This window comes from Salvelinus alpinus, chromosome 13 (assembly GCF_045679555.1).
Source record: "Salvelinus alpinus chromosome 13, SLU_Salpinus.1, whole genome shotgun sequence".
Classification (NCBI taxonomy): Eukaryota; Metazoa; Chordata; class Actinopteri; order Salmoniformes; family Salmonidae; genus Salvelinus; species Salvelinus alpinus.
The window spans coordinates 39416934-39436058 of NC_092098.1; the positions used below are offsets into that span (position 1 = coordinate 39416934).

A 19125-nucleotide genomic window follows, 5' to 3' on the forward strand; every position below is an offset into this window, starting at 1 on the left:
CTCTAACCCAGACGACGCTGGGCCAATTGTGCGCCGCCCCATGGGTCTCCCGGTCACGGCCGGCTGCGACAGAGCCTGGACTTGAACCCAGAATCTCTAGTGGCACAGCTAGCACTGTGATGCAGTGCCTTAGACCACTGCGCCACTCGGGAGGCCCCACGGTGTCACATCTGGAGGAAATCTGGCACCATCCCTAAGGTGAAGCATGGTGGTGGCAGTATCATGCTGTGGGGATGTTTTTCAGTGGCAGGGACTGGGAGTCAGGATAGAGGGAAAGATGGACAGAGCAATGTACAGAGATCCTTGATGAAAACCTGCTCCAGAGCGCTCAGGACCTCAGACTGGGACGAAGCTTCACCTTCCAAAAGGACAACAACCCTAAGCACACAGCCAAGACAATGCAAGAGTGGCTTCGGGACAAGTCTCTGAATGTCTTTGAGTGGCTCAGCCCGGACTTCAACCTGATTGAACATCTCTGGAGAGACCTGAAAATAGCTGTGCAGCAACACTCCCCATCCAACCTGACAGAACTTGAGAGGATCTGAAGAGAATAAGGGGAGAAACTCTCCAAATACAGGTGTGCCAAGCTTGTAGCATCATAGCCAAGAAGACTCAAGGCTGTAATCACTGCCTAAGGTGCTTCAATAAAGTTCTGAGTAAAGGGTCTGACTACTTACAGTATGTAAATGTGATATTTTAGTTCACATTTTTTAATACATTTGCTAAAATGTCTAAAAACCTGTTTTTGCTTCGTCATTATAGGGTATTGTGTGTAGATTGATGGGAAAAAAATATATATATATTTGTAATATGTCTAACGTAACAAAATGTGGAAAAAGTCAAAGGGTCTGAATACTTTCCGAATGCACTGTACATCACAGAAGACTAAAATGTAACACAACCACTTGACATACTGTAGAAACACAGGATTTTCTTCGGGTTTTAGATTTATTTGTATTAATTATGAAATGATTAACAATATTAATAACATTCCCCCCACTTGGTCATTTGACTGCATGAAAGGGCTATGGACACATTCAGGGATAAACTTGTGCTCAGTCTGCTATTCATTAAAAAACAACTATTATTACTTATAGTGTACTCAATGAGTGAACTTGTCACGTTCTGACCTTAGTTCCTTTGTTTTGTCTTTTGTTTTAGTATGGTCAGGGCGTGAGCTGGGTGGGTTGTCTATGCTAGTTTTTCTATGATTTTCTATTTCTGTGTTTGGCCTGATATGGTTCTCAATCAGAGGCAGCTGTCAATCGTTGTCCCTGATTGGGAACCATATTTAGGTAGCCTGTTTTCTGTTGGGTTTTGTGGGTGGTTATTTTCAGTCTTTGTGTGTCTGCACCAGACAGAACTGTTTTCGGTTGTTTCTTTGTTATTTTGTTATTAAGTGTTCTGTTTTGATGATTATTAAACATCATGAACACTTACCACGCTGCACCTTGGTCCTCACCTTCTTCCACCGACGACAGCCGTTACAGAACTGCCTTATATCATTCATTACAACTGTTCTGCTCATTAGGGCTCGTCGTAATCTAAACACCGTGATCTGATTGGCTAGTAGGAAAACATGTATGTTAAAGCCTCAGAAAATACAACTTGAATTAAGTTTCCACCACCGGATTAAAGGGGCAATGTGCATTTCAAACAATAACAAAGTGGACAACCCGCCACTTTTTTGGAAACAGCTGAGGAATGCGGCTGGAGAAGGTAACCACTCTCAAATTCAAAGACAGAGCTATGGGTTCTGAAGTCGTACGACAGTTGAACTAAGCTCATGGGGCATTTATAAGTTATATTCTTCAAGAATCAATGAGGTATATCATTTATTTAAAAGTAAAAAAGCATGGATGAAGCAATCACAGATTGCATCTTTAAGCACTCGGGAAATGTAACAATGGCCATAACGCAACAACAACAACAATGGTATAACTGCAATGCAATGGGCTCCATTTAATTGCTTATTCATAAACTGGGCGCAAACCTTTGTCAACTTGATTTACTCGTTCAAACGAGCACGTGCACGAGCACGTGTAAATTATTTCTATTGTAGAAGCTCAACAAGAATTTCCACTCATCAGTGGGCCCATTCCCACATATTGTATTACTGATGAGATCGCTGGCATTCTTCAGACTCCCCATAAAGTACAGTATGCCACAAATATGCAATAAAGGGAGAGAAATTATGCATGACTAAACAGTATAATCATGTTAATTATGGGCAGTGTGCACAGATGCACTCGGGTAATGTCAAGCACTGTTGAGGGCATCTATTGCCATTTGAACAACAGGGAGTATTTTCAAGGGGAACATGAGCGGCCGTCCTTACACCCGTAACCTGGTGGTAATTATAGCTACACACGGCTGCAGTCAGCCATGACTGCTTCGTTTTGCACATGGAAACTTTTGACTTCCCTATGACCTGCAGTACAGTATAATCCACATTTATAGGCCTATAGCAATTTAGAGAGAAGGATAATTACACCATTGTTACTTCGGTATCACATTTAGCATTCTAAGAGGTGTAACATTGTTGAAATCATGTCATTGTCAATCAATTTGTTATGATCTAAAGCATAAACTGTATTTGCAAAAAAAATTATGTTAAGATTCAAATATAAAAGAAGACAATTGGAGGTTGTAGGATACTTGTTTTTCTTCCAATGATTCACCAAGACAACCTCCTTCAAAAGGAAAATCTTACACTTGGAGTGTAAAATGGCCAATGGAAGCTGTGTTTGTGTGTGTATGGCTATCTGTAACGGCTGTCTTCGTCCTCCTCGTCTGAGGAGGAGAAGGAGATATCGGACCAATACGCAGCGTGGTGATTATTCATATTTATTTAGAATACTTGAAACAAACAAACAAAATAACGAATAAACTAACGAACACGAAACAGTCCCGTATGGTGAACAAACACAGAAATAGGAACAATCACCCACCAACCACAATACAAAACAGGCTACCTAAATATGGCTCCCAATCAGAGACAACGACAAACACCTGCCACTGATTGAGAACCATATCAGGCCAAACACATAGAAATAGACAAACTAGACAAACAACATAGAATGCCCACTCAGATCACACCCTGACCAAACAAAACATAGAAACCTACACAGCAAACTATGGTCAGGGCGTGACACTATCAGAAAGACACAGTGAACATCAGTTTGTCTTAAACATCAGTTTGTCTTAAACATCAGTTTGTCTTAAACATCAGTTTGAACTCACTGATTTGACATTTGAAATAGTTTCAGGTCCTTAGCTTGAGCCCCATTCCCTATAATATCAGATATTGAGATATATGGCAAATAGTAGGATTTACTGCAAATACATCCTTACACATGAATTATGCAACCTTATGACATAAAATATATACCACAAATTGCCCTGACAACTACATTCTAATTTGTTTATTTTGTATTGCAACAACCCGAAAGTTTGATGGTGTGACGTTAATTTTATTTATTAGTTCATATAAAAGGAACTCGACATACTCACACGACTGCATAAATTATGTCTGGGGAAAATGTTAACAATTTTGAAGTTATTTTTCATATAGTCATGTGTTGACTGCAGCATGTTCAATGTTGATCTGCTATTACCGATTTGTGCTCTGTATGGTAGACTCTTTGTACACGAAAGGGTTAACAAAAGTGATTATCTGTAAAAATCCAGAAGCGGCTCTGGGCGTTACACCTTGCCCAAACCGGCTGTGCGTGTGCGCCATCGTGCGCTATCGTGCATAAATTTATTTTCCCCCCCACACCAAACGCGATCACGACATGTAGGTTAAAATATCAAAACAAAATCTGAAACAATGACATTAATTTGGGGACAGGTCAAAAAGCATTAAACATGTATGGTAATTTAGCTAGTTAGCTTGCACTTGCTAGCTAACGTTAATTTGTCCTATTTAGCTAGCTTGCTGTTGCTAGCTAATTTGTCCTGGGATATAAACATTGACTTGTTATTTTACCTGAAATGCACAAGGATCTCTACTCCGACAATTAATCCACACATAAAACGGCCAACCGAATTGTTTCTAGTCATCTCTCCTCCTTCCAGGCTTTTTCATCGTTTAAATTATATGGTGATCGCATCTAAACTGTCATTTTATTACCACGACTACCGGCAAAACAGTTACACTTCGAACACACCGACTGCGTAATACGTAAGTACATTCATTTCCAATGGAACGCTGCATTTTCCTTGCAGCATTGCATTGCAGAGGCAGTTGCAGTGCGTTCTGTGTGATCAAATTGTATGAGTGGACTTGACAGAAAAGTAGCAAAATATGAATGTAGATTTTTTTTTTTGCACACATATTCAGTAAAAATTTGGGATTACATAAAAACAGTTTGATTGCATAATTTCTTTAAAAAATGTATTAATTTATTTGCCAAGTATATTATTTATTTGATGACAGCCACAAATTAATTGTGAGAGCCTATAATATAATTTCCCTCCAAAATGCAGCCCCGCCGAAAGCGCAGGTCTGTGTGGGTCCAGAGATGGTTAAAGTCCCGAAAGCAGGCAGGGGAGTTCCACCGTCTAATTCAAGAGCTTCGACTGTTTGGAGAGGAATTCCGAAGTTACTTTCGTCTGGACCGAAGCCAGTTCGATCACCTGCTCCAGATGGTTGGAGCCAGGATCACCCGGATGGATACCAACTACCGGGAGTCCATCAGCCCAGTTGAACGCCTGGCGATTTGTCTCTGGTAAGCTACATTCTAGTACATTTTTAAAGCTTTTGATACCATAATTGATTGATACATTGTTTTTATGTGTAACCTAGCTAGCTAAAGGGCTCTCTAGTTAATAGTCCCTATTTGATATCAGATGTACTTTTACAGAATGTTCATTAGGAATATAACTTTTCCCAAAGTTGTTTTATAATCCTTTTTTAATTATGCAATGTTACCAAATGAAAAGAAAGGTGCCTTCTGCCCTGATGAAGGTAGGCTAGTCTTCTCCAGGACCCATTGTTGTTCAAGACAGTTACAGTCATTCATTACATTCTTATTCTTATTGGACCCTTCTGCTTTCCCCATAGTATAACCATTTTTGGTTCCAGGTATAATACTTAATACATGGAACCCAATAGGGTTCTACTTGGAACCAAAAGGGGTACTACCTGGAACCTAAAAGGGATCTCCTATGGGGACAGCCAGAGAACCCTTTTAAGTAGATAGTACCATTCTTTCTAAGAGTGGAGTTGGCCTGGACTACAGTATTGATATAGTCATAGACTGAATTGTACTGTTTCAAGGCATTGTTAATGATGGTTGATGAGTATTACAATATAATTAGTATAGCATAATAAACAGTAATGAGGTAGCTATATGAGTAGATATAATATGTGGGTGGAATTCAAGTTATACACATTATTTATCATTATTTTGAATTATATTTTAGATTCTTGGCGACAGGGGACTCCTACAGGACCATAGGATTCAGCTTCCGAGTTGGACGGTCCACGGTGGCAGGCATTGTCCCCTCTGTGGCACAAGCCATTTGGGACTGTCTGGTTGGTGAATACATGCCTGTCCCCAAGGAGGAAGACTGGAGGGCCATCGCTGCCGAGTTCCTGGAGAGGTGGAATTTCCCCAACTGTCTTGGCTCCATTGACGGGAAACATGTAGTAATCCAGGCTCCACCGTGCTCCGGTTCGCAATTCTACAACTACAAGGGTACATATTCAGTTGTACTCTTGGCTATAGTAGATGTCATCTACTGTTTCCGTGTTGTCGATGTTGGTGCTTACGGCAAGCGAAGTGATGGCGGGACCCTCCGGGACTCTGCCTTTGGCCAGGCACTTCAGGATGGCACCCTGGATATTCCACCACCTGCATCCCTCCCTGGGGCTGAAGACCTGGGACCTGTTCCCCACGTCTTCGACGGCGATGAGGCCTTCCCTTTAAGACCCAACCTCATGAGGCCCTACGCTGGACGCCAGCTGCCATTGCCAAAGCCTGTAAGGATCTTTAACAAACGACTGTCCAGGGCAAGGTTAGTTGTTGAATGCGCCTTTGGGATTCTGGCAGCCCGATGGAGAATGTATCGGAGAGTGCTTGGTCTCAGCCCCTCAAATGTCGATGCCTGCGTGAAGGCCACATGTGTTCTCTATAACTACCTGCGGAGGTCATTCCAGGAGCCGCTCCGGATGGAGATGGGCACGCCAAATGGTCACCTTCCTGATGTCACCAGGGCAGGTGCCAACAACGCCCCCAGACAGGCACTCCAGGTGAGGGAGAAGCTGACCACCTACTTGTCATCGCCGGCAGGTGAAGTCCCATGGCAGTATGCCGTGGAGTGAAACGGCTCTTTTAAGAGCCCCATAACACAAAGGTTATTTTAAGAACCATCCACCGTTGTCCATAAAATTGCATTTTTCCCCCAGATTACTTTATGTATCATTGTCTCTCTTCATTTGGAAGCTATATTTAAGTGACATCTGGGAGTAAAGACCACACTTTAATAACCCCTTCCCTCTCCCATTAACGTCAGTATTATACACACCTGGTACATCAGGTGAGCGGGAGCACTAATTAAGGTTATACGACGACGTATGATAACAAAGGGAAAGGGTAACCTAGGGTCCATACAAATAGTACAGTTTACCACCATGTTCACTGGCCTGACAAAATACAGGTGGAAAAAAAAAAAAATTAGGAAGAGAATGTGTTTTTACTTTCATCTTGTCTTAGATCGGCAAAGGTGTAGGGAAGAAATAAGCAGATTAAGTCTAAATGAGATATTAATAAACAACTGAAACAACTGACTATGAAAACATTATAATTTAATAAGTATTCAAGTACAGGAAAGAACATGACAGGTATGTGTGTTGTAAAAATGTTTAAAAAAATAAAACTATTGAAAGAGGTGTGTGTGTGCGTGTAAAAAAAAGAAGAATGTATAACCTGTAACCTGTAAGAGAACAGCAAGAGCATGTATTTTTGGCACAACTGCAGACCGATACAGGGACTACTCATAAAGCCTAGACGTAGTAGGGGAACTTCAGACATGGCCATAAAGAGAGAGAGGGCAGGGCACTGGAGATCTGAGGTATGAAGAGGTGTGTGTGTCTCTGTCTCTGAAAAAAAGTAAATAATATGTAGCCATAACACAGCTAAACAAACAAATGGCCCCTGGACGTCATGGACCAGTCGATGGAACATAACTTCACAAAAAGTTTCAACACCCTGGTTTTCAAGTGGTTTTAAAGGAAATAAATATATTGACCTTTAGTCTCGTAAGAGACCAAGAGCATCTGTGAAAACTCCGTATGAGTTTCAATTCAGAAATCTATGTAACACTAATAATGAATGCTATCCTAAGACTTTATAAACAAATTACTTTATGAATTGACTGAATTTAAACGGAACTGACGTGTGTGAAAAGAAAGGTACAATGAGGAAGGTCAAAACAACAACCAGACAACTCCTCTTCCTGTCCTTCCTGTGAGCTGGTAGGCTAAATTGACTCCATTTCTGAAAGGGAAGAGAAAAACAACACATACAAGCTTAACATAATATGACACCATAAAAGGTGAGATTTATGTTAACTAAATACTGCTTGTATAGTGTAGTTAGTGGCATAAATATAGGAACAGTGTGGTAAAGTTGGTAATACTTGCTGTTTACTCATGGAATTTGTATTTCAGATCAAAAGATGAATATGACAGGCAAATATTTAGACAGCACACTGTTTTGGGATATTTTCTAACCCACAAACAACAGCTATACATTTGCCTCATATTAATACTTTGATCTGAAATGCCAATTAACCTACATGAGTATACTCTAAAAATGACCTACTTTACTTCACTGTCGCACACTTATGACTACCTGTGATGTGGAGAAAAAAAAGTACCATTGAACTCGGCTTCGAAAAGCAGCTGATACATTTGAACCTTGACTGCTGCTTTTCTTTGATGAGGCAGCCTCTTCAGTGTTGGCACCAGGCTCATGGCAAAGAGGGTCTCTTCATCCTCCTTCCTGTGAGCATCAGGTTGGGCTGCATCCCTCTCGACGGCTTGGAGGAGCCTCTGTTGAAATGAGTTGAGTGGATCTGGGGGTTGGTACCTCTGACGCATGGCGTGACGTTGTTCCTCTTCGTTTCTCTCCCCGTTTCTCTCCACGGCCACATCCTGTTCAACGAGGTCACTTCCGTGAGGTTCATAATAATCTCAGGTGGTCCCAGATCCAGAGGTGCTTCCTCCATTTCATCATCTTCCATGGCTGCACCAGTGGTGGTCATACTCGTGGATGATGTTGTAGAGGGTCTCACTACACCGGTGGAGGTGATGGTCGCACTTGTAGGTGACGTTGAGGGTCTTGATGCACCGGTGGGGACAACACTTGTGGATGACGTAAGGGGTCTGGCTGTCAAATTGCCACTCGTTGCCCTAGATGGATCCAGAAATGGATCCAGAAATGAAAGAATGTGGCAGAAGCGCCAAAGCTCTTGGCCTGAAGCTGCTGACCCAGACCTCTTCTTCTCTTTCTCTGCCCTTCTCTCTCTCTGATACCTGTCCCTGAGTCCTCTCCACTTCCTCCTACAGTCTTCTTATACATAGACATGAACATGATAAGCCAAACCATTACCTAGCATAACTATAGTTATTAGATAGCTATCATGGACATGTCACCTACTGTACACATAAACACACATGGTTATCTGACCAAATTATCAGGGGTACAGTAGTATCTACCATTTCTATTTATCTAGCATACACACTCACACTCTTTCAAACATGAACATTTTGTAAAGTTATCAGGGGTAGTAACTAGCATAATTTATTTTACTATTTATTTCACACACACCTCATTGGCTAGGTTAGCTAGCTAGCTAACGCTAACTAGCCACATCTAGCACAAGCTCACTACTAAACTGACCTGGCAATCCTACTATCGTGGACACTTGTCTCCAAGCAGCATTTGTTGTGTTTATGTCCCTGTAGCTGTCAGCAGTTGTGTCAAAAAGACACGGTTTTGAGGATACTGCGAAAATGATTCTCTCCTCCATGTGTCCAACTGCATGCGACCATTTGCAAAAGGTACCTGCATCAGTATAGTTGCCTAGCTGCGCACAATGTTATGCAGCAGTGATGCAATGACGCAGTCGGTGTGTTCGAAGCGTTAGTCTTCCTATCACCCACGTGGGTATAACCAATGAGGAGATGACACGTGGGTACCTGCTTCTATAAACCAATGAGGAGATGGGAGAGGCAGGACTTGCAGCGCGATCTGCGTCAGAAATAGGCATGACATCTATTTTAGCCCTTGGTGTCGCAGATGCTCGTTGGCGCGCGCAAGCAGTGTGGGTGCAATAATTGAATAACATGGATTTCTAAATGTATTTTGCGACGCACGCGACGTGTCCGGTCTGGTCAGCCTGTTAGGCTATACCTATCGTTGACATTTCCATTGGCTGCACCGATCTGCAATACGGGATTAGAAATCCCATGCAGCCGTGTTACAAATTCAAACGTTGGAATGTTGTAATGAACGAGGGGAGACAGAGAGCTGGTTTCAAGCGCAGTGCACAGCAGGTGTTGATTTGCAAAGGACCACAGGAGGAGGAAGGTAGCTGCGTCCAGGGGCAGGTAGAAGGTCGTACACAGGGGGTCCAAAAGGGAACAGTACAGGCAGGGAGAAGGCTAGTAACATGGTCCGGGAGATGAGGCAATGGGTAGATAACAGGAAATCCAATAGGCTAAAGTACAGGCAGGGAATAGGCGTCATAAGTGAGGCAGACAAAAACATTGATATCCCCCTGGGCACACCCAATGACGTACAATACAGTCAAAAGTTTGGACACACCTACTTATTCCAGGGTTTTTCTTTATTTTTACTATTTTCTACATTGTAGAATAATAGTGGAGACATCAAAACTATGCAATAACACATATGGAATCATGTAGTAACCAAAAAAGTGTTAAACAAATCAAAATACATTTTATATTTGAGATTCTTTAAATAGCCACCCTTTGCCTTGGTGACAGCATTTCACACAAAATATAAAATACAAGTACTGTATATAAACCCTGGATAGTTACGCTATGGCTTGGCCAATAAGAGCCTTTGAAGCCACCAGGCCACCATTATCATACTCCTCCTTTCGGGACTTTGAGCAGTGGAAGTGGATCAGGGAAAAACAATATCTCTCATTAAAATAGCCAACTTGTCAATGATGCAACAATGTGTGGCATATGAATGCAGCCAGCACCAATTCAAGGGATGTGGGAAGACATGTCATATGTTGGTGTAGAAAATGTACTTTTTGGTCTATTTTGAGAGATAGACTTATCCTGACAGCTTGTGGTACTGTGTAACCATAGCAATGCATGCAAGCACATTTGTTCATGTGCATTTTGAAGCATTTATGTAATTACAAAAAGCACATGAAGCACATAAAGGCTTCATAATTCATAAAGGTCGTGTTAACTGACTGAAATTAAATATGCCACAATGTGCTTTATGTGCTTTATTAAATATCAGTTATGGGCTTTTTCTAATTACTTAAATGCTTTAAAATTCACAAAAAATGATGTTAGCTGATGAAGATCATCTCATAGAACAAAATGTATAAGATCTACTAAGCCTGTGTTTACCACAGACCTTCATTTAGTCTTTTATCCAAAAACTCCATTAATATTCCCATAGGCTTTGTCCAACAAACCATGGCGGAGTTAGTGCCTACAAAAAGACGCAATTACTATTGCTCTCTATGTCCGTTTATGGTACAAAATGATAACCCATTGTTGATGTTATTAAGCATGGATGAAGTGATGATACAGTACAGGTGTAAAATGTAACTGATGTTCTTATGTATTTTCTAATTGTCCTTTCACCTGTAGAGATTTGGATACACCTGGTCAGTCAATTACTAATATACTAATAATCTTCGTAAAGTTATTTATCTTCAACTCGCAATCTGTGGATTCTATTCGATTAGATAGATTCAAATGGTATGTTAAACATCACAGCATAGTTGAAAGATATATGGCGCATAGAAATCCAAAAGGGGTGGCCAGTAGAGATATGTGGAATGGGCTGAGGGAAACTGAGGGTTGAGATGTGGAACTGGAGACAATTGGGAGTGGAGTTGCTGGGCAGGGGATAGAATGTCGGTCAAAGATAAAAGTAAAAAATTAAGTCTAAATAAACAAAACAAAAAAGTAAGTTTGAATGACACTGAGGGGTATTGCTGTTACAGCCCATGCCTGTTTGCCTGAGGCTGATGTCGTGTACACATGCATATACACATGCTCTAATTCAAATGACATGTGCACACATACAAACACATACACACATGTAAATAGTGCCATACATGAACTCAAACGTATACAGTTGGCCTTGCTGTTTTGATTTGTGTTGTCCTTGATGTCTTTTGTTTTTGCATTGTTGTTTTCTATTGTTTTCCCTTGTTTTTTCCCTCATTTTTGTCTTTTGTTCATTTTGTTGGTTGTTGGTGCATTGGGGGACGGTGGCTTGGGGGTGGTGGTTTGGAGTGGGGAATGGAGAGAGAGGTTTTTTCCTGGGGGGGTTGGTTGGTCAGATGGTTGGTGGCCTGGCGGCTGGGAGCTTCGGCCAGTGGCTCGGGTTCATGTTTTGACTTGGTGGGAGGGTGTTGACCCTGTTTTTTTTCTGTGGGTCACTCTGGATGGGAGTCTGTTAGATGACTGAATGTAATGTAAATGTTGAGTGGTATCACTGCAGGTAGATTGTATGTTTTAATATTCAATAAATAGCAATAATAATAATAATAAATAGTCCTTTCACAAATGTTGAACAAATATTGTGTATTGCCAATGAATGTGACGCTAGCAGCCAGCCTAGTACCTACATGACATGATGTATAGAAAAAAGGCCACCAGTGAACCCAGTGTTTTTTACAGTCTGACTGAAACTGTTCTTAGGTTTATTGTACTAAAAGTCATCTATTGATATTGACTATATTGCATTTATTTTTACTGGCTTCATGGAGAGTAACTTTAAAACAGATTGATCTTAAATTGGTCAGCAATATTGAAAACATGTTATTATGGGATCATGCATTAACTTCTCCAGCTTCACATTATAGTAATCATGTCACGCCCTGACCGTAGAGAGCTTTTTATGTCTCTATTTTGGTTTGGTCAGGGTGTGATTTGGGTGTGCATTCTATGTTCATTTTCTATGTTTTGTATTTCTTTGTGTTTGGCCGGGTGTGGTTCTCTATCGTTGTCAGCTGTCTAGAGGCAGCTGTCTATCGTTGTCTCTGATTGAGAATCATACTTAGGCAGCTTTTTCCCACCTGTGTTTTGTGGGTAGTTGTTTTCTGTTTTGTGTCTGCACCAGACAGAACTGTTTCGTGGTGTTACATTTTGTTATTTTGTCTCAGTGTTCAGGTTAAATAAATAATCATGAACACTTACCACGCTGCGCTTTGGTCCGATCCTTCTTCATCCGACGACCGTTACAAATCAACATTGTGTTGCTTTGTAGTGTAGAGAGGTGAGCTTTTTCAATTCAACAACTACAGGTTTTGGAATATAAAAAAATATAAAAAATCATTGAATAGTATTGTATGAACTGAACAAAATCCAATCATTTCTTAATAAAAATGGAAATTATAAAAACATTTAGATTTTTTTTTATTGAGTTATGTTTCAGTCCCCACTACAACAAATAAATACTTAAATGCATGTATTTTTGTCCTTGAAACATTACATTGAAATACTGTAAATTCCCAAATATTCCTATGGAGGTTGTTCCTTATGACGAGAATCATAATGGCGGAAAGTGACTTCAGAACAGCACCTTCTGTCAGTCATCTAGGGAATACATATATATTATTGGGCACACCACGTCATTTCAACATGGATAATTGGGTATTATTTGGTTAAGACGTTGATCAATAAGATAACTCCATAAACTGAGTGTACAAAACATTAGGAACACTTTCTCTTTCCATGACACTGACCAGGTGAAAGCTATGATTCCTTACTGATTTCACCTGTTAAATTCACTTCAGTGTAGATGACGGGGAGGAGACAGGTAAAGAAGAATTAAGCCTTGACAAAATTGAGATATTGGTTGAATTGGAGTGCCTTTGAACGAGGTATGAAAGTAGGTGCCAGGCGCACTGGTTTAAGTATGTCAAGAAATGCAACACAACTGTGTTTCCCGTCTGTATTAACAGTTTCACATGTGCATCAAGAATTGTCATCCAGCCAACTTGACACAATTGTGGGAAGCATTGGAATGAACATCCCTTGTAGTCCATGCCCTGAAGAATTGAGGTTGTTCTGGGGGAAAAAGAGGTGCAACTCAATATTTAGAGGGTGTTCCTAATGTTTTGTACACTAATGTATATTTACCCACTCAAAAAGGGAACCGAAGGTTACACTTCGAACACACCTACAGCATCATTGCATTTTGGGACATCAGAATTACATTTATTTCCAATGAAACACTGTTTGCCTTGCAGCATTGCGTTGCAGAGGCAGTTTCAGTGCATTTGGTGTGGTGCATACATTGGATTTATCGAACGTATGCGTCAAACTGTATGCGTAGACGACTTGACAGAAATGGTGAATGTTGAACTTTTGTTACATATCCAGATGATGCTGCATACTATTTTGCTCAAATGCCGCTGTTGGTGTGTTCGAAGCGTTAGTTGAATTTCCAATGTGTTATCATTATGTTTTCAACCATCTAAAAGTCCAACCAAATTCCAATGGAAAAACAATGTCTGATTTTCAGGTTAGTTGTCACCCAAATGTCTATCACTGGACTTTCAACCATGTCAAAGCCCAGCAAAGTTCAAATGGGAATACAATGTCAGATATGTTTATTTAACAGATTCATATGTTATGACTGTCCTTTATCTAATAGCAGAACCAAACTACCTGGATTGCAGTTAAGATTACATTAAAAGTATATGGTGCAAGTTATCAATGCCTTTCGAGATTCTCCGCAGATTATTACAATTGTGAATATCTCCACAGACCTGCTATGACCTATGCATGCGATCTTAAACATGCAAGCTTTCTATGATTACATAAGAAGACATTTATAGTTGCAGTAACCTCAAAATGTGGCTATGGATGTGTTACTCATTTTAATGTTGAATGTTACATTATTTTGTAAGATATCCTTAACTTTAGGCTATTTACAGTATTACAAAAGTAATATCGAATTGTGTTTGGTTGACAATACAACCAAATATCAACATTTAAAGTAGATGTATCTACTGGTGGGATCATCATCTGCTCATCTATCACTCCAGTGTTAATCTGCTAAATTGTAATTACTTCACTACTGTGGCCTATTTATTGCCTTACCTCCTCATGCCATTTGCACACACTGTATATAGACTTTCTTTTTTTTCTATTGTGTTATTGACTGTACGCTTGTTTATTCCATGTGTAACTCTGTTTCTGTCGCACTGCTTTGCTTTATCTTGGCCAGGTCGCAGTTGTAATTGAGAACTTGTTCTCAACTAGCCTACCTGGTTAACCTTTAACGAGTCACCAACCCTGATCCGGGAGCACCCCCCACCACCCCCCCCCCCACTGAGTAGCATAGCTAGCATAGCGTCACAAGTAACTTGTAGCATCTAAATATCATTAAATCACAAGTCCAAGACACCAGATGAAAGATACAGGTCTTGTGAATAAAGCCACCATTTCAGATTTTTAAAATGTTTTACAGGGAAGACACAATATGTAAATCTATTAGCTAACCACGTTAGCAAAGGACACGATTTTTTTACTCCCAACAGTTTTTTCCTGCGTCAGTAGCTATCACTAATTCGACTAAATAAAAATATATATAGCCACTAACCAAGAAACAACTTCATAAGATGACAGTCTGATAACATATTTATGGTATAGCATAGTTTTTTTTTGAAAAATGTGAATTTTTCAGGTATAAATCACAGTTCTACATTGCAGCTGCAATCTGAAATAGTGCTGACCCAGCCAGAACAATTACAGAGACCAACGTCATATAACTAATTACTCATCTTAAAACATTTCAGAAAAATACACAGCGTACAGATATTGAAAGCCCAACATCTGGTGAATCCAAACAATATTTCAGATTTATTAAATGTTTTATAACGAAAACAAAATGTAGCGCTAAATTAGCATAGCTATACCAGGCAGATTCGGCTGGGCGCCCACGGCCAGTTCACATGCACAACAGATATGATATAACATCGTAAATTGGGTCTTACTATGGCTGATCTTTCATCAGAATGTTGATCAAAGTGTCCTTTGTCAAGATGAGTCGTTGGTTGCGTTCAGAATGGTTCCTTTCCCACTCCATTTAGCACAGGTACTGGTCGAGTGGCACGGATTTCTCAAACGATAATAAAATCAGACAACGGAACACCGCAAAACTCCCGAAAAAATTCTAATAATCTGATTAAACTATATTGAAAAAACATACATTACGATGATCTGGTCACATGTATCAAACAAACTTCGAGACGGAGATAATAATGGCCGTACAACAGAAGACAATCGCAGCTCCAAGTCGCACGATATAGAGAACCGGAAGTTGTCGGTCACGCCAAAGAATTAGCTCTCATTTCACGTCAGTCCCAGATAAACAAGATATTTTTCCTCTGACGTCCTCTTGTCACCCAGAGGAAGGCCAATGAGGTGTGTTTCGGGTCATAGGGGGCACGACCATATATAGGCAGAGCGTTGAAGCTGGCATAACACATCTTGCTTTTTTCTTCTTGGTCAGGGAAAGTGCTGTCAAATGACTTCTGTATCACTCAGAGACAAAATTGAAACGGTTTTAGAAACTAGAGATTGTTTTCTTTCCAATGGTATTATTTATATGCATATAGTAAGAGCAATAATTGAATAAGAGGCAGTTTAATCTGTAGAGCAAATTATGCTAATGGGAAAATAGCACCCCCTGTATTCTCAAGAAGTTTTAAATAAAGGTGAAAAATATATATATATTTTTTTAAATAGTTCCATCTGAGCCACTCGCCTAATCCTATTCTTTAACTTACATTTTTGGTTAAGTTAATAGGCTATTTACTGCATTTCAAAAGTGATTGTCACGTTCCTGACCTGTTTTCTGTTGTTTTGTATGTGTGTGATGGTCAGGGCGTGAGTTTTGGGTGGGCATTCTATGTTGTGTGTTTCTATGTTGGTTTAGGGTTGCCTGGTATGGCTCTTAATTAGAGGCAGGTGTTTTGCGTTCCTCTAATTAAGAGTCATATTTAGGTAGGTTGTTTCACTGTGTTCGTTGTGGGTGGTTGTTACCTGTCTCTGTGTTTGTGTTCTGCACCAGATAGGTCTGTATCGGTTTTGCACGTTTGTTATTTTGTAAGTTGTTTGTAGTGTTCACTTGTTCTTATAATTAAACATGTTGAGCACTGGCTACGCTGCATTTTGGTCCTCTCCTTCACCCCAGGAAGAAACCCATTACAGTGATATTGAATTGCGTTTGGTTGTGAACGCAACTAGATATTGACATTTGAATTCCAGTTTCCAGTTTGTCTCTAAATGTATAAATGATATATTGGATTCACTTCTCCATTTCAATCCCCAAAAGTTAAAGAATAGGACTAAATCCAATCAAATTGTAAAAATATTTCAAAGATAAATACACAACGCAGAGGATGAGAGGTCAATAGAGTACTAACGATCAATCGAAATAGTGGTTTTTCTGTAATATCAATGGGTCAGTGACATGGGAGGAATTTCCGTCTGGGACTCATAGCTACATGGCAAGTTCTCATTGGTCCAAATTGTTTATACATTGAACCTGAAATAGGATACTTGGTCATTGGCCCAGTTTTTATTGCAAGGAATTCTAATTGGTCAACCACAGGCTAGGGCTGGGTTATAAAACTCCATCCTGTCGCTTTGTTCTGTGGAGATAATCACAGGAGAGAATCACTGAGGACAGGGGAGCATGAACATCTACCATCTACCTCCCCGCATGATTTGTTCTCTTTGAATAAACCTATTTTCCTCCCCCTGATTTGCTTTGGGGTCTGTGTTATTGAGGAATAACATTAACTGCAAAAACTTGGTGCCGTGATCCGGATTAATTGGTCCAAACAACAAGAAAACTGTGCGTTGATCCAGAGCAGTGGTTCCCCAAACTTTTATAGTCCCGTACCCCTTCAAACATTCAACCTCCAGCTGTGTACCCCCTCTAGCACCAGGGTCAGCGCACTCTCAAATGTTTTTTTTACTATCATTGTAAGCCTGCCACACACACTATACAATACATTTATTAAACATAACAATGAGTGTGAGTTTGTCACAACCTGGCTCGTGGGAAGTGACACAGAGCTCTTATAGGACCAGGGCCACAAATAATAATAACAATCAATAATTCTGCTCTTTATTTAACCATTTTACATATAAAACCTTATTTGTTCATTGAAAATTGTGAATAACTCACAGGTTAATGAGAAGGGTGTGCTTTAAAGGTGCACATAACTCTGCAATGTTGGGTTGTATTGGAGAGAGTCTGTCTTAAATAATTTTCCACACAGTCTGTGCCTGTATTTAGTTTTCATGCTAGTGAGGGCCGAGAATCCACTCTCACATAGGTACGTGGTTGCAAAGGGCATCGGTGTCTTAACAGCGCGATTGGCCAAGGCAGGATACTCTGAGCGCAGCCCAATTCAGAAATCTGGCAGTGGCTTCTGATTTAATTCAATTTTCACAGAACCGCTTGTTGCAATTTCGATGAGGCTATTTTGTTCAGATATTGCTAAGTGGACTGGAGGCAGGGCATGAAAGGGATAACGAATCCAGTTGTTTTAGTAATCTGTTTCGGGAAAGTAATTGCGCACCCAGCTCACTCAGGTGCTTCGTGCTTGTCCGTAAGCTTGAGTTCATTTGCACACAAAAAATCATACAATGATGGAAAGACCTGTGTGTTGTCCTTGTTAATTCAGACAGAGAAGAGCTCCAACTTCTTAATCATAGCCTTAATTTTGTCCCGCACATTGAATATAGTTGCGGAGAGTCCCTGTAATCCTAGATTCAGATCATTCAGGCGAGAAAAAATAGGCCAGTCGTGTAAGAAACTCGTCATCATGCAAGCAGTCAGACAAGTGAAAATTATGGTCAGTAAAGAAAACTTTAAGCTCGTCTCTCAATTTAAAAAAAATGTGTCAATACTTTGCCCCTTGATAACCAGCGCATTTCTTTATGTTGTAAAAGCGTTACATGGTTGCTGCCCATATTATTGCATAGTGCAGAAAATACACGTGAGTTCAGGGGCCTTGCTTTAACAAAGTGTACCATTTTCACCGTAGTGTCCAAAGCGTCTTTCAAGCTGTCAGGCATTCCCTTGGCAGCAAGAACCGCTCGTGGATGTCGCAGTGTACCCAAGTGGCGTCGGGAGCAACTGCTTGCACGCGCGTTACCACTCCACTATGTCTCCCTGTCATGGCTTTTGCACCATCAGTACAAATACCAACATAAGCAGCAGCTACGTTTGGCTACATACGGACCGTTAGTGGAATTCCCGCAAGAGAGTAACAGTTCATGTAAGTGGATGTTAATTATTTGACTAGGCTACATGTATTTGACATTGTGTTGTTATTTCGCTGAACAATAGATGGTTGGGAGAAAAAAAATGGCAGTGAAACGAGGCTACTCAGGCAAGAAAAAAACGTCACCCAAATGTATATTTCCCCATTGAAAAATATAAATGGACTGTTTGAAAATGTGAAGAAAAAAATATATAACAATTTTAACATTTTTATTGTTTAATTTGAATCACGTTTTTATTTGGAATACCCCCAACAACATTGCGCGTACCCCTGCGGTACATGTACCCCTGTTTGGGAATACCTGATCAGGGGAAAGAAGGCTGACCGCAACCCACTTTGGGAGTCAACTCTTAATCTACTGACTGACGGTAGAAGTGCTGGGTGAGTCGAGACCAATATAATTTTAAAAGAACAAAATCAGGTTAAAATTTGTGCATGCAATGAGTGATATGTATCTGTGATACATATCACTATGAACCCCTATAAATCTCTATTATAGGGGTTCAAGTCCTCTATTAAAAGGTTAGAGTCCTTTTCGTAAAACCTTGTTGCATAGAAGTGAGTTGCTGGTTG

At 40.3% G+C, this 19125-nt stretch overlaps 1 long non-coding RNA gene across 1 annotated transcript; it reads right to left on the minus strand.

Annotated features, from left to right (window-relative positions):
- Positions 1-6793: 6793 nt before the first annotated feature.
- Positions 6794-9261, minus strand: LOC139537687 (uncharacterized). The gene is made up of 2 exons (XR_011667586.1): positions 7888-9261; positions 6794-7505 (listed from the first exon to the last, which is right to left on the minus strand). It is a non-coding gene; the product is annotated as an uncharacterized lncRNA (long non-coding RNA).
- Between the last annotated feature and the right edge of the window lie 9864 nt (positions 9262-19125).